Source organism: Salvelinus sp. IW2-2015, unplaced genomic scaffold (assembly GCF_002910315.2).
Source record: "Salvelinus sp. IW2-2015 unplaced genomic scaffold, ASM291031v2 Un_scaffold1249, whole genome shotgun sequence".
Lineage (NCBI taxonomy): Eukaryota > Metazoa > Chordata > Actinopteri > Salmoniformes > Salmonidae > Salvelinus > Salvelinus sp. IW2-2015.
In genome coordinates, this window is record NW_019942797.1 from 30,246 (window position 1) to 41,261 (window position 11,016).

Here is an 11,016-nt window from a genome sequence, read left to right on the forward strand (position 1 = left end):
TGTGTGTGTGTGTGTGTGTGTGTGTCATTGTCATGTTTTGCACAAAACACTCTGTAATATCCAAGTGGGAAAACAAGTAGTTTTTTTTAGATAATGGAAAATAAAACACATATATTTTGATTAGATAAGTATTCAATTCATGTTAGAAACACCTTTTACAGATGTGAGTCTTTCTGAGTAATTCTCTTAAAACCTAAATTTTACAATTCTTGCACATTATTCTTTAAAAAAGTATTCAGGTCTCTGTCAAGTTGGTTGTTAATCATTGCTAGACAGCCATTTTTAAAGTCTTGCCACAGATTTTCAAGCTGGTTTAAGTCAAAACTGTAACTCGGCCACTCAGGAACGTTCCATGTCATCTTGGTAAGTAACTCCAGTGTATATTTGGCCATGTGTTTTGGGTTATTGTCCTGCTGGGATGTGAATTTATCTCCCAGTGTCTTTTGGGTACTGAACCAGGTTAAGCTCTATTCCTTTTCATTTTATCCTGAAAAACTCCGTAGTCCAATGACAATCATACCCATAACATGATGCTGCCATCACCATGCTTGAAAATATGGGAGAGTGGTACTCAGTAATGTGTCGTATTGGTTTTGCCCAAACATAACACTTTGTATTCAGGACACATATTTTTTGCAGTTTTACTTTAGTGCCTTGTTGCAAACAGGATGCATGTTTTTGAATATTTTGTATTCTGTACAGGCTTCCATCTTTTCACTCCGTCAAGGTTACTATTGTGGAGTAACTATAATGTTGGTAATCCATCCTCAGTTTTCTCCTACCACAGCCATTTAACTCTGTAACTGTTTAAAAAATCTAAAATCACCATTGACCTCATTGTGAAATGCCTGAGTGGTTTCCTTCCTCTCCGTCAACTGAGTTAGGTAGGACGCCTGTATCTTTGTAGTGACTGGATGTATTGATACCTCATCCAAAGTGTAATTAATAACTTCACCATGCTCAAAAGGATAATCAATGTCTGTGTATTTTTTGTTTGTTACCCATCTACCAATAGGTGCTCTTCTTTGAGAGGCACTGGAAAACCTCCCTGGTCTTTGTGGTTGAATCTGTCCTTGATATTCATTGCTCAACTGAGGGACCTTACATGTAATTGTACGGTATATGTGGGTTATAAAGAAAATAAAAGAAAATAATAATAATAACATAAAAAATATATATTTTTAAAATATATAAAAAGAAAATCCTTTCAAACACTATTATTGTACACAGAGTGAGTCCTTGCAACTTATCGGACTCGTTAAGCACATTTTTACTCCTGAAATTATTTAGGTTTGCCAGAAAAAAGGGGTTGAACATTGTACTTACTGACTTTAGATATTTCAGCTTTAAATGGTTTATTAATTTGTTAACTCTTTCTAAAAACATAGTTCCACTTTGAAAATGTTGAGTTATTGTGTGTATTATAAAACGACTAAATTGTATAAATGTTTTATTCAGGCTTTTAACAAAACACAATGTGGAAAAAGTCAAGGGATGTGAATAATTTCAAAGGCACTACAAGTGTGAAGAGAGCAGGGAAGAATGACTACTGTGTGTGGTTTGACTACTCTACGGAACATTAAACACTAATGGTACCCACTCCATAGTCTCCTCAGCTCTTTTCCACATAACAAACGGTCGTGCATGAAATAACTGCACATTAGCAAGGAAACGGTCTGACTAACTGCACACAATCTGCACACAAACAGGCACACACTCATACATATACACAAAGATAGACGGAATTACATTTTACGCAAGCAATAAAACAAATCTGAGACTCTCACAATAAAGTCAGTAACTCGTCTCGAGTCTAGACCTCTCCTCCTACAACACACACACACACACACACACACACACACACAACACCACACACACACACACACCACACACACACACACACACAGCACAACACACACTCTGTAAATGCAAACTGCGTTCACTTACTGTGCCTCAGCGTGGACTTCTCCGATGCTGCTGAGAGGAGAATGGAAAGTGAAAAACCTCACGCTTGCTTCACAGTGGCTTCACAGTGTTCTCTCCCATCTTCCTCTCTCTCTTTCTCCTCCCTCGCTCCCTCCCTCCTCTCACTATCAATCCTGCCCCTTCTCTCTATCTTCCTCTCTCGTCTCCCTCCCCTGTGCTCTCTCTCCCTCTCTCTCTTTGGCAGAAGCCTACTGTGCTGTGACACACCCCTCTCCATATCCGCAGCTGGCTGGCAGTTCACCTTTCACAGCGCATGCTTCCACCGTATGCACAACAGAGAGAGAGACAGGGGGAGGGAGGGTAAGAGAGAGGAAGCTAACTCTAAGAAATTCTACTGTCAACAAATCAGCGCCCATATTTCCCCCTGTGTGTTCCTGTGTTATTACAGGCAGAACAGCCATAGTTTGCGATACAGCACCCTACTGTTCACCTCTCCCTCTCTCCCCCTCTCCTCCCTCTTCCCTCTCTATCCTCTCTCCTCGTCCCTCTCCCCCTCTCCACTTCTGTCCTCTTTCATCATCTGTACATGCAGGCAGTACATCTTCAAGAGATACTGATAGTGGTGGCCACCTGTACCTCTCCCTCTGTTTATCTTCTCTATTTCTCTCCCTTTTAGATGTAGAAAATCACAAACTAACTACAGATTCTGCAGTGAGGACGAAACAATGAACTGACAAAAGCAGCCTTCCCTCACTTCGTTCAGGAGCATTTGTGTGTGTGTGTGAGTGAGTGATGTGAGTGAGTGAGTGAGTGAGTGATGTGAGTGGGTGCGTGTGTGTGTGTGTGTGTGTGTGTGTGTGGTGTGTGTGTGTGTGGTGTGTGTGTGTGTGTGTGTGTGGTGTGTGTGTGTGTGTGTGTGTGTGTGTTGTGTGTGTGTGTGTGTGTGTGTGTGTTGTGTGTGTGTGTGTGGTGTGTGTGTGGTGTGTGTGTGTGTGTTGTGTGTGTGTGTGTGTGGTGTGTGTGTGTGTGTGTGTGTGTGGTGTGTGGTGTGTGTGTGTGTGTGTGTGTGTGGTGTGTGTGTGTGTTGAGTCTGAGTCTGAGTCTGAGTCTGAGTCTGAGTCTGAAGTCTGAGTGTGTGTTCAGGTTGACAGCTGCTCTAAAACCCCCAGTGAGGTGTTTGCCATTCTGTCTGTAATCATTCATCTGCAGCAGAACAATCATATGACACACACACACACACCACACACACACACACACACACACACACACACACACACACCACACACACACACACACACACACACACACACACACACACACCACACACACACACACACACACACACACACACCACACACAGACCGTCTCACTTTCCCCCTTTCTGAAATAGCAGCTGTGTCTTCCTCGCCTATCACAGACCACACAACCTTCAGACCCTTCAGAGAGAGAGAGAGAGAGAGAAGAAGAGAGAGAGAGGAGAGAGGAGAAGAGAGAGAGAGAGAGAGAGAGAGAGAGCAACAAAGATAGCGTGTGCAAAGAAAGAAGGAAGGAAAGAAAGAAAGAAAGAAAGAAAATTAACAACAATGACAAATGGTTTGATGAAGAGTTTAGCGTGTGCAAAAACCTAAGAAAGAAATTGAGAAAGCCTATCAACGCAAAAACATAGAGACCCAGAAACCTGAGCCTAGAATCAACTATTAAAGACACCAGACCTCGTTGCATTCTCAAATGACATTTGAATGAACTACAGGACAAAATACAAACTCTCCAAACCAAAAACGCCTTGTGGGGCTGATGCTATCCTAAATTAAAATGATAAAATATACTGACAAAACAAATTCCAATTGGTTGTACTTAAACTCTTTAACATTATCCTTAGCTCTGGCATCTTCCCCAATATTGGGAACCAAGGACTGATCACCCCAATGCCACAAAAGTGGAGACAAATTTGACCCCAATTTTTTTTTTTTTTTTTTTTTTTTTTACCGTTATTTTACCAGGTAAGTTGACTAAGAACACGTTCTCATTTGCAGCAACGACCTGGGGAATAGTTACAGGGGAGAGGAGGGGATGAATGAGCAATTGTAAACAATAACTACAGTACTGAGGGATATGTGTCAACAGCAACCTTGGGAAAATATTCCGTATCATCATTAACAGCAGACGCGTACCTTTCTCAGTGAAAACAATGTACTGAGCAAATGTCAATTGTCAGATGTATGACAGACACGTATTCACCCTGCAACACCTTTAATGACAAACAAACCAACCAAAACAAAGGAAAGGGGGATACTAGTCAGTTGTTACACCTGAATGACTTCAACTGAAATGTGTCTTCCGCCGTGTTAACACCAACCTCCATCTTTACAGAATGGAGAGAGGTTGCAGGGGCCAGGGGTGGAAGTAACGAATTACAACCCCTGCTGAATGAGAGAGGTTGCAGGCAGGGGTTGGAAGTAACGAATTACAACCCCTCTGAATGAGAGAGGTGCAGGGCCAGGGGTGGAAGTAACGAATTACAACCCCTCTGATGAGAGAGGTGCAGGGGGCTAGGGGTGGGAAGTTAACGATTACACCCCTCTGAATGAGAGAGGTGCAGGGGGCCAGGGGTGGAAGTAACGAATTACAACCCCTCTGAATGAGAGAGGTGCAGGGGGCCAGGGGTGGAAGTAACGAATTACAACTACTCACGTTCCTGTAATTGAGTAGATTTTCTGTGTACTTGTACTTTTTTTAGTATTTTTCAAAGGCTGAACTTTTACTTTTACTTAAGTAGATTTTGATTAAAGTAAAGTACTTAAGTACATTTTCAAAACCCTCCAGAGTACAATCTAGAAAAAGGATACATATCGTCATGGCAAGCACATAAAGTTTGCTCCTTTTGTAGCAGCTAGAACTGTTCACTTGTTTGTCAGTGACAAGTAACATGACCAGATGGACCAATACAATTCAATTTCACGCATCGCGCCAAAACAATCCTATCACAACTGTGCATGCAAACCAAATGATGATCGGTAGCAGGATTTTCTAACAGTAAAAAAAAAGGTAGTTACATGCCATGAAAAAAAAAGGTTTCCTAAACAACTTTCCTAAATAAATGGAGCCTAACGAGATTGAGCAGATTCAGGAGACAATACAGACACAAGTTGAGACAGAGCCAGTGGCCGGGTCTTCTGAAGACCATGAGGAAGGAAATCCCTGGCCGCATCTCAAAGAACACTTCAGCTTCAAGTAGAGAAGAGGAGACAGTGTAATTATGGAATGTAAGCTCTGCTTACCAAAGATGGTGGAGGTGGATGCCTACAAAAACTCTGCGTCAAACTTGAGGAAACATGTAATTGTACAAAAAGTAAAGTTATACATATATTTCATCGCCATGAATGGAGTTTGTTGTGTAGGCTATGTAATGTAGCTAACAAAGTGTTGCTACTAGCCAGTTGCATTCAATCTGTAGCATAATGCTAACGTTAGCTAGCTCATCCTGTTGCTAGCTAGTTAGAAGCTAACCTTGACCAACGTCTTTACACAGTTAAAGGAACTATAAGCTGTAGTGCAGGCTCCTACCGCATTGACATCATGGTGGCTAGTAGCTAACCATCCCCATAATGTAAGTTGTTGGGCTAAAAGTGAAATGAATGAACTTGTGGTCCCGTGTGGCTCAGTTGGTAGAGCATGGCGCTTGCAACGCCAGGGTTGTGGGTTCATTCCCCACGGGGGGACCAGGATGAATATGTATGAACTTTCCAATTTGTAAGTCGCTCTGGATAAGAGCATCTGCTAAATGACTTAAATGTAAATGTGAAGATACAATAAATAAATCATTTTGAGACCTGGGATTTTTAGGTATGTGCATTATCTTTTTATTGCTTGCTTAATACCTAGCTATATCTGGTTGCATCACTGAGTTTCGAATAACAGCCAATAATTATGTTTGGTAATACTATAATTCTTATTAATGGGGAAAAGAAAGAACAATATTCCCCAATATCCGTATGTATTTGGACAGTGACATTATTCAAAACATGCTGTAATTTCTAAATGGTTCATTTGATATGAATAAAAACACCTTCTTATAGCGGACAGTCTGCACTTTAACCCCATTGTCATTGTATCTTTTAAAATCCAATGTGCTGGACAACAGAGCCAAAACAACAATGTTGTCATTGCCCAAATACGTACAGATTGCACTTTATGTGCTGGTTTAAGTTAATTTGTTTAAAACCAAACTGGTCAGGCTATATTTTGACCAGATTGATGCAATAATTTGGTCCACAGAAGAAACATCCATTAAAGATGACAAACTACAATATGCTCACCTCTGCAACCACAAACAAACCAACCAAGGAACTATCAAAACACCTCTTCAACTTGCAAGCAAAGATGTCTGACATGATGGCTGTTGGGAGGAGCCAGGTGCATCTCACAGGCAACCGTTGACAAGCTTGTCATTCATTTGATCTGTGAGGGCCAACAGCCATTCTCTGTGGTCGAACAACCAGCATTTAAAGAGTTGGTAACCACCCTGCATCCTCAAAACAAAGTCATCTCCAGACCTACTGTTCGTTCAAGAATTATAAGTGAAAATGTGAGTAGCAATTCTTTGAATCAATGTAATGTTTTCCTATTACAGTAATATTTATTGTCCATGAAAGGCTGAGCCCGGCAGAAATGTCCTTCTGAATGAGTACTGCAAAGTGATGAAGCCTTTGGTCTCAGCTTTGAACATTCTACAGTCTGAGACCAACACGCATATGGGGTGGCTGCTGCCAGTGATCTTCCTACTAAAAACTAAACTTCAAAGGCTGGAAGCATCTTTCCAAATGTGCCTACGTCTTATCAGAGCCATTCAGAACGGTCTCCAAAAGCACTTTGGAGAAATGATGGAGGAGCCACAGCTTATTGCTGCTGCAATCCTTCTGCCAAAGTTCAAGACATCTTGGACTGACAAAGCTGATGTCATCACAGCTGGTATGATATCTTTTTCTCCGAAAGGTTTTAACCTCATTGTCCGTATGATGATATCTTTTGGTCTTTGAGTCTTTTCATTCATTGTTTTTTTGTTAGGTTTTTCTTCTTTTCATTATTTAAGTTGCATTACAGGTGCTGGACAACAACCTTGGCGTATAACTATGTTTGGGTACAGCCAGACATGGACTCACCTCAACATTAGAGAATCTGTCTGATCTGAATGTATTTGAACAACTCAAATCAATCTCAGTATCTGAGAATAACAAGTGTAGAAGTCTGTGTTAGAGCTATTGCGATGCCAATGCTATGATTGTGTTGGCAGCCACATACACCAGAGTTTGCTGAAAGCACTGAATGTTGTGATGTTTCCAATGAACAGGTTTGGCGTACCTGAAGAATCATCTTGACACAATCACACAGGACGAGACTGAGCATCTAAGGCAGCATTCATCTGATGAAGAGGATTTATTGTCCTCACTGACAACCAAACGGTCAGAAGGTACAGTGGAGCTGGATGAGTATCTTGCTGGTCCATCGGACAAAATGGATTTAATTCATTTGTTTCCGTACATAAAGACGTTGTCCCTCAAACTCAACGCAGACCTGCATCTGCCGCCGGTGAGCGTCTTTTTATCTGTGCTGGACTGCACTTCACTGCAATGCGACCCGGGATAGACTCAATTAACTTAGATAATTAGCTCCTACTGGAACTGAATGGCAAATTCAGAGAGAGGTGATGTAAGTTAAGTGTTCGATAGGTAGTTCCACAATAAATATGCCTTTTGAACATATATGTGAAGTTGATTTAATATTAAATCAGCTATGCTGGATCTCACGGGGTGGTCGCGATAGTGCTCGGGGAGGTGTGTAAGGGTTTCCGTTGGTGCTACCACGGTGGAAAATCCAGACCAGGTCTCCACCGTGCGCATCCCCCCAGAATATGCCGATTTGGCTCTCGCCTTCTGTAAAAAGAAGGTGACTCAATTACCACCCCATCGACGAGGGGATTGTGCAATAAATCTCCTGGTAGACGCTGCACTTCCGAGGAGTCACGTGTGTTCCCTGTCGCAAGCGGAGACAGCGGCTATGGAGACATATGTCGCCGAATCCCTGCGTCAGGGGAAAAAGTTTCTTTTTTGTGAAGAAGAAGGATGGAGGTCTGCGCCCATGCATTGACGATCGAGGTCTCAATCAAATCACGGTGAGGTACAGTTACCCGCTACCTATTATCACCACGACGATTGAGTCAATGCACGGGGCACACTTCTTCAAACTGGATCTCAGGAGTGTATACAACCTGGTGCGTGTCCGGGAGGGAGACGAGTGGAAGACGGCGTTTAGTACCACCTCAGGGCATTATGAGTACCTCGTCATGCCGTACGGGTTGATGAATGCTCAAACAGTCTTCCAATCCTTTGTAGACAAGATTTTTAGGGACCTGGATGGGCAGGGTGTAGTGGTGTATATCGATGACATTCTGATATACTCCACTACACGCGCCGAGCATGTGTCCTTGGTGCGCAAGGTACTTGGACGACTGTTGGAGCATGACCTGTACGTCAAGGCTGAGAAATACCTGTTCTTTCAGCAGCAGCGTTGGGTATCGCATTTCCACATCAGGGGTGGAGATGGAGAGTGACCGCATTGCAGCCGTGCGTAATTGGCTGACTCCCACCATGGTGGAGGTGCAGTGATTTTTAGGGTTTGCCAATTACTACCGGAGATTTATCTGGGGTTTTGGCCAGGTGGCTGCTCCCATTACCTCACTGCTGAACGGGGGGGTCCTGTACGTCTGCAGTGATCGGTTGAGGCGGACATGGCTTTTGGGCACCTAAGAGCTCTGTTTACCTCGGCTCCCGTGCTGGCCCATCCAGATCCCTCTTTGGCGTTAATAGTGGAGGTTGACGCGTCCGAGGCTGGGATAGGAGCCGTGCTCTCTCAGCGCTCGGGCACGCCACCGAAGCTCCGCCCCTGTGCTTCTTCTCGAAGAAGCTCAGCCCGGCGGAGCGGAACTATGATGTGGGGGACCGGGAGCTGTTGGCTGTGGTTAAGGCTTTGAAGGCGTGGAGACATTGCCTTGAGGGGGCTAAACACCCTTTCCTCAGTTGGACTGACCACAGCAACCTGGAGTACATCTGGGCAGCTAGGAGACTGAATCCTGGTCACACCTGTCGGTAGATTTTCTGATGGATCTTCCTCTCTCACAGGGCAAAACCACGATCCTGGTCATTGTGGATCGTTTCTCTAAGTCCTGTCGTCTCCTCCCTCTGCCTGGTCTCCCTACGGCCCTACAAACTGCGGAGGCCCTGTTTACACACGTCTTCCGGCACTACGTGGTGCCTGAGGATATAGTGTCTGATCGAGGTCCCCAGTTCACTTCGAGAGTCTGGAGGGCGTTCATGGAACGTCTGGGGGTCTCGATCAGCCTCACCTCAGGTTTCCACCCCGAGAGTAATGGGCAGGTGGAAAGAGTGAACCAGGATGTGGGCAGGTTTCTTCGGTCGTATTGCCAGGACCGGCCGGGGGAGTGGGCGGTGTTCATGCCCTAGGCAGAGATGGCACAGAATTCGCTCCGCCACTCTTCCACTAACCTCTCCCCCTTTCAGTGTGTATTAGAGTACCAGCCGGTTCTGGCACCGTGGCATCGGAGTCAGACCGAGGCTCCTGCGGTGGACGAGTGGTTCAGACATTTGGAGGAGACCTTGGGAAGCCGCCCATGGTCACCTCCAGCAGGCCGCGCTGCGCCAAAAGACCACCGCAGTGAGACCGGGTCTGGCTCTCAACCCGAAACCTGTCCCTCCGCCTGCCCTGCCGGAAGCTGTTTGTGGGGCCATTTAAAGTCCTGAGGAGAGTGAATGAGGTATGTTACAGGTTACAGCTTCCATATTACCATATTAACCCCTCGTTCCATGTGTCTCTCCTCAGGCCGGTGGTGGCTGGCCCACTCCAGGAGTCTGAGGTGCGGGAGGTTCCTCTCCCTGTTCGGGTGGGATTCGGCGGTCGACGTCACGGGCTTTCAAGCCATCGCCGCTCCATTTTTCATTTATCCATTTGTTTTGTCTTGGGTTAACTGCCATGCTCAGGGGCAGACAACATATTTTTACCTTGTCAGCTCCGGGATTCGATCCAGCAACCTTTCAATTACTGGCCCAATGCTCTAAACACTAAGACAAAGTATTTATCGCTTTGTTGATTTCAAAAAGATTTTGGATTCAATTTGTTCTGCTTTAGAAATGGATGGAAAGTGGTGTTGGGGGAAAAACAGATGACATTATGAACCCATGTACACAAACAACAAGTTTGCTGTTAAAATTGGCAAAAAACACCGACATTTCTTTCTACAGGACCATGGGGTGAGACAGGGATGCAGCTTGAGCCCCACCATCTTCAACATGCACTACGGGTCAAAAGTTTAAGAACACCTACTCATTCGAGGGTTTTTCTTTATTTTTACTATTTTCTACATTGTAGAATAATAATGAAGACATCAAAACTATGAAATAACACACATGGAATAATGTAGTAACCAAAAAAGTGTTAAAGAAATCAAAACATAGTTTATTTATATTTTTCACCCTTTGTCTTGATGACACATTTTCACACTCTTGGCATTCTCTCAACCAGCTTCACCTGGAATGCTTTTCCAACTGTCTTGAACGAGTTCCCACAGAGACTTTTAATGACAACGTTTACATTCACACCAATATCCCGTTATTATTTGGTATATTCAAGAATTCTGCTTTTGAGTTGACGCATATAAATATCATATCCCGTTTACAATATCCCAAAAAAGCTTATACCGGTTATGAGGAACCCAGATAAGATGCTTGGGATATGCTGATCTTAGATGGGATACTGCGGCATGTAAACATGTCATTCCATTTACTGTTGTTTTTGCGGTATGCACAGGATCAGTTTTGTATGTCATGGGTGTTGTGTGATAATATTTTCATCTGATTGTCAAATAAATCACTTCAAAAAGTAGGCTACCTGCGCAGTTTGATCCACCACAATAATTTCGTAATAATGTAGCCTACTATAATTTTGACATTTGTTTGTAAACCATAGTTTGATTTCTTTATTTAACTAGGCAAGCCAGTTAAGAACAAATTCTTATTTTCA